Source organism: Callithrix jacchus, chromosome 4 (genome assembly GCF_049354715.1).
Source record: "Callithrix jacchus isolate 240 chromosome 4, calJac240_pri, whole genome shotgun sequence".
Taxonomy (NCBI): Eukaryota; Metazoa; Chordata; class Mammalia; order Primates; family Cebidae; genus Callithrix; species Callithrix jacchus.
This window is the reverse complement of record NC_133505.1, coordinates 49119371-49125370: the sequence shown is the minus strand read 5'-3', so window position 1 is coordinate 49125370 and position 6000 is coordinate 49119371. Positions and strand designations below refer to the sequence as shown.

The following is a 6000-nucleotide window of genomic DNA, read 5'->3' as shown; positions in this document are numbered from 1 at the left end:
GGAGTCCGAGGCCGGTGGATCACGAGGTCAACAGATCGAGACCATCCTGGTCAACATGGTGAAACCCCGTCTCTACTAAAAAAATTACAAAAAATTAGCTGGGCATGGTGGCGCGTGCCTGTAGTCCCAGCTACTCAGGAGGCTGAGGCAGGAGAATTGCCTGAACCCAGGGAGCAGAGGTTGCTGTGAGCCAAGATTGCGCCATTGCACTCCAGCCTGGGTAACAAGAGCAAAACTCCGTCCCAAAAAAAAAAAAAAAAAGAGGTCATTCCAGGCTTGGTCAGCTCAGTGAGGTCATCCAAGCCCCAGGCTTTTCCTGCCTGGCCACTCTGCCAGGCCAACAGGTCATCATCCCTCAAGTTGCTATATGGCTGCTCACCTCCTGAGAGACAAGGTGGGAGGGGCATTCCTCCTCGGAGGAAGAGGTTCCTCAGCAACTCCCAACACCGTGTAGGGTTTCTTCTCATCTCGTTGGCCGGAACAGAGTTACATGCCCAGTCCTAGAATAGTAACTGGCAACAGAGAATGGAGTTATCACAACCAATTAGAACAAGCAGGTTTTATCCTCATCATGCCTTATCTACCAACATGATATTCCATACAGCACTGCTTATGACCAAGGAACTCACTTCACAGCTGAAGAAGTGTGGCAATGAGCTTGGCACCATCCCACCTACCCCAGACAAGTGTTCTCGTAGAAGGGAGACAGCAATAGCTGTTGGGTAGCCACCAACAGCGGGGTGTGCCTCAAGAAGTCAACATCTACTTCTGATGTAGCCAGTAAAAGAGCTGCTCTTGAAATAATAGGCGGGGGCTATAGTCGGCCTGGGGGAACAGAGGGCTGGCAGAGACACCAAAGAGCTTCTGGTCATAGCAGGGTCTGATGCATGTGACATGGTATCGCCACTCTGTTCAGAGGATACTCTGAAATCCATCCCTACTCCGGAGTCTCCCCAAGATAGAACAGATGGGACCCCTTGCCAAGAAGCCAGATTCCAGGGAGATAAAATGTTATGCTTGTGGTATGGTGTGGTGATTAAGAGCAGGGGCTATGGAGCCACACGGACTGGGTGTGAATGGGCTGTGTGATCCTGTGCAGGTTAGTTAGCTGTTCTGTGCCTCAGTTGCCTCATCTGAAAAATGGGAACAATGGTACTTCCTCATGAGGTTTTGGTGAAGATTTTAAGCACGTAGCGTGGTTAAAGCACCATCTGGCGCATAGTAAGTGTTATGCAAAAGGCTAGTATTATTATAATGGTTATTTGTTATTATCTGCTGTAAATCACATCCAGATCAATGAGATAAAAGCCTGGGCACTGAGAGGATTCTGTTTTGAGACGGTGGGCGGGGTGGGGGGGGGAAGAATTGGGGAATAAGATAAGATCACCGTAGGTGCCATTTCCTAGGCCACTCCTCTTTTAAAGTTCTCCATTCCAGGGAAGCCTGTGCATCAGTGAGGAAAGATCTGAATATTCTAGTTCAAGGGGCAATTCTGTGACAGGAACACAGAACAAAATGTCGTGGAGGTGAACAAGATCGGCTCAGCATTTCTCTAAGCCCAGCAAAACTTATTCTCATGAGGTGGGGCACCCCAGGCTCAGCACCTCCTGTTTTTACTCCCTGTTTACCTGGGTTCTAGTCCTCCCCTCTATTCCTCTTTGAATGTCACTGTAGCTGCACTGGGGATCATGGGCAAGTAGATCCAGGTTCCACTTGAAGGCTAGACATAGCAATACAAAGCAGGTGCTGAGACTGTATGTTTTAGGGCACATTAGTCAGAATGAGCTAGCCTGTGCTGCAGAAACAAATGACCCCGATATCTCAGCAATTTCATGCAAAGAGGGTTTTTATTCCTTGCTCATGTTACATGTTGGACACAAGTTGGAAGCAAGATCTGCTTGCCTAGTCACTCAGAGACCAGGCTGAGAGAGGCATCATCTGGACACAAGCTTCTAATGCAAAAAAAAAAGGAAAATTGAAGTCAAGTGCTGGCAATTAGGCATGTCTACATTTCATCGCACATCACATACAAGCTGCAGACAAATCATATGCCATGCCTAACTTTAAGGCACGCAGACATGCATCCTACCATGTGCCAGGGAAGAGAAAGAACCAAAATATTTGTGAATACCACTAATGGCAGGGCCTTTGCGGCTTCGGGGGAAACAAACATTTGACAGGATTAGAGTATGTATGTCCTCCTGGAGATGATGCTGTCCCAGACACACTCTCCATGAGATCTGTGGCTCTCCTCCTCTGCAGACCCAAGAGGGCAACAACCTGGTTTGGAGTTATTGCTCCTTATTACATAGCCCATGGCAGTAGGTGTCACTGCTCAGAGCGTCTTGTCAAATAATATTCCCACAGAGTCACCTTTTCTTCAGACTGCTGAGAGACAAGCTTGCGCAACCCTTTCTTGCAGGAAGTCTTCCTGGATTGCCTCATGAAGGTGTGCTTAATACCTCCCAAGACCCAATCCAGATGTGGGTCTTCATTTCCTTTCTTCCTCATCTCTTAGATGCTGTCCCCTCCCCCAGTGGTACCTGGGAACAGCTCACATTTGGATAATCACTTGCAGTTTTAGCAAATGTGTGCACATACATTCACATTTAATCCTCACAACAACCTTGTGAGATAAAAACAGGTTTATACAAGAAACCAAAGGCTGAAGAAATGAAGTATCTGGTTTAAGGTCTGGACTTGGAATTAGGTGAAAATCAAATTCAATTCCCAAGTCCAGTAATAGCTATGAAAATAATAACAGCTGTTTGCAATAAGCTAGGCACTGGTCTATTATCTTATTAACTCTTGCAACATACCTAGGAGACATATCGCTATTATATTAGCCCCATTGTACAGTTGGGAAAACTGAGGCACACAGAAGATAAGGGAGCTGCCTGGAGTCTTACAGCTTGTTGACTCTAAAGCCAGGATTCAAACCCAGGGTGCCTGAGAGCATATGCTTGAGCATCAAGTCCACTGCACCACCATTCCAAGTTGCGGAGGAGCCCTGCTTCTCTATTATCAGCCACTTCATCTCTGACTCCAGGAGCAAATGCCCGCTTGCCCTCAGCTGCTGATAGTGTTAGTTACTCATGGGTCAGCTCACATTCCCAACCTCTCAGGACTTACCTCTTGATGCCTGGTCTGCTCCCATTCTGATCCTTGGTGTATTCAGTGATTATTCTCCTACAAAAAAGCATGGCCAGGATTACCATCAATCTGATCCAGATGTCAGTACAGCATGCTACAGAGAACCCTCATTCCTAAAACCCCTGTCTTCCCTGTATCTCAGATTGTGAGGTCTGAGGGGGCCACTCCTAGGTAATCCTTGTCCACCATCATTTCCAGAAACACTTAGAATGCTCCCCAACACCCTTGGCTTGGGCCAGGGGCATACCAACAGCCAGAACAGCCTCAAGAGAGTTTCAGCCTTGTCCTAAGGGCTTCAGCAGTGATCTCTGCTTACCTAGACCTAGAAATGGGCTTGTGGAGGCCGTGCCCAGTCTGCCTGACACAGCAGGGAGATCATCAGCTCTGGGGAAAGACAGTAGAGTCAAGGCCAGCTCACACCTCATTCTTGTCTTTGCTCAGACCCTGGACGTGCTCACTGTCACCCCTCCAGCAGGCCCTGCGTGCTTCCCTTGTTGTCGGAGCACACAGCTAGCACATAGCTCTCTGGGGAAGACATCCACAGCAGAGGAAATCTGAGCCAGTCTGCACTTTCCAAGGTCAGCCTGAAAGGCGAGTTGAGCGGGGGAGGATGAAGGGGTCTCTCCCTCACTCCCAGCCCTGCCACCTCCTCCCCAGGCAGCCCGGTTTTGGCCGGAGCCTTCTCTCGCCTGCCTTACAGCTTGTTGAGAGGAATGAGCTGCTTGAAGGACACTTTACAACTCCATAAATAATCACGATGTTGAGCACACAAGATGAGAGGCATGCCCTCCGAGGTGGGCGGAGGGGGCTGGGAGCTGGCTGGAGTTCTCATCCCAGGCCCATTGTCCTGGCTCTGCTCCTTCCAAGGAGCTGCTTTTAGCTTGGCCTCGGTGGTGTCAGCATCTCCTCCCACCCCTGAGTGATTTTTTTTTCCGGAGGGGCGGACGCCAGCAAACCACAGAGCTGTTGCTGCAAGAGAGCAAGAGGTCCAGGCCAAGTGGGGAAGCAGCAGCTTTAGAGCTTTTCTGCAGACACAGAGATGGATGCCCAGGAATCGATCCCTCTGAAGATGAATCACGGCGAGATGCACAAAGAAAACCCCTTTGGTCTGAACAGGCAGATAATGTTCCTGACAGGGCCTCTGCTCCGTGTCAATTTGTTGTGATTGGTGGGAGAAAGAGCAAGAAGGAGGAAGGAGGGAGGGAGGTGGAGGTGGGGTGGGGGTGGGCGGGTCACACAGAAAGATGATGGAGACACACAGAGGTGCACACAGAGGTGGACAGGGACAGAGACCCAGCGACTGAGATGCAGAGACTCAGAGACGTATGCAAATGGAGAGACACTGAGACAGAGAGAAAATGAAACAGCCCTGGGGAAATTCAGGATGAGAGGGCAGAGATGTTTTCTTCCATTGATCTTGTTAGGCCAGGGAGAGTTAAAGGCACGGGCACTCTGGCATTTTGCTGGACATTAAACATTAACCAAGCATTCAGGTCAAGTTAGGCTTTGGCTTATTGCTAAAAATGAATCAAAATATATATTTGGATACATATACTTCAAAACATCACATTGCACACAATACATATATATCAATGTTATCTGTTAAATTAAAAATGTTAAAATAGCCAAATGTTTTGGCTAACTCTCAGTTATCAATGAACTGTTCCCATGTGTGGCTTCTCCTTGAGCTCTTGGGGATCTCCTTTGTATTACAGATGTGTGTGTGCCTGTATATGTGTGTGTATGTGTGTTTGACAGAGAGAGAGACTCATGTTGCATTTGATGTCCAGCCAGATTAGATTTGGATTTATCTCTTCCTTTCAAATTAGCAATGCTTTGCCTATATCCATTCAGGTAATTAAAAGGTAACCGTGAGGGAATTCATAGCATGCTCTGCATATCGTTAATGCACCGCAAGATCAGGCTTTTTCTAATTATATAACCTTGCAGTCATAAACTCTCAGAACGTGGTTCATCAGAGTTGGGTGGAAACCTTATAGGTTTTCCAGTCCAGTCTTTTCCATTGCAGATGGAAAAACACAGGAACAAGGGCCATGGGATCCTGAGAAAGGAAGGGCACACATGTAGTTGCAGCCTGCCAGGTGTCTTCTGCTTCTACTTGCACAAGAAAAGATGGAGGGATCCTTGTCCCCAGGGCAGAGGGGCCCCATAACCAGGCTCTGCTGACTCAGAATTCTCCTCAATGATTCTGCCTCTCGCTGGTCAGTACTAAAGCTTTTTATTCCTAGTCTATTCCAGATTTTGCAGGGGTGTTTGAGGAGTGGACCTCAGAGGCAGAAGAAAAGCATTCACCCTTGGTATTTGTACAAATTCTCTCTCTGGGTACATCTAGAAGTGCATCATCAGACATGGGGACGGAGAGCGGGATACACATTGAGGCCAGTCGTGAGGCAGGTCCTTCAAGATGTAGGAAGGTAGAATAACTATTTCTAAAAACTCGTTCAAGGAAGCATATAGCCCGTAGCTTGCTGGAACAGCAGTTTTCAACCAGGGGCAATTTTGACAATGTCTAGAGACATTTTTAGTTGCCTCACTGGGGGTTCTACTGGCTTCTAGTGGGTAGAGGCCTAGGGCACTGCTAAACATCCTATAAAGCACAGGAAGGCTCCCTGACAACAAAAAAATGGTCTGGCCCAAAATATGAACAGTGCCAAGGTTGAGAAACCCTCTCCTAGAGGAAGCAACCCATCTTGTTCATTTTCCATCCATATGACTTACATTCAAGTGTGGAAATGCTCATTGTTTTGCCTGTGTAGACATGGGCCTTGTTCCCAATGGCTCAGAGAGGGTAGATACACTGGTGGGTGGGGTGGGGAGACCTGGATT

General features: G+C 48.0%; 1 long non-coding RNA gene across 1 annotated transcript; it reads right to left on the bottom strand.

Moving 5' to 3' along the window:
* Positions 1-377: 377 nt before the first annotated feature.
* LOC118152675 (uncharacterized) lies at positions 378-3701 on the bottom strand. Its single transcript, XR_004741408.3, has 3 exons — positions 3470-3701; positions 3133-3189; positions 378-512 (listed from the first exon to the last, which is right to left on the bottom strand). It is a non-coding gene; the product is annotated as an uncharacterized LOC118152675 (long non-coding RNA).
* Between the last annotated feature and the right edge of the window lie 2299 nt (positions 3702-6000).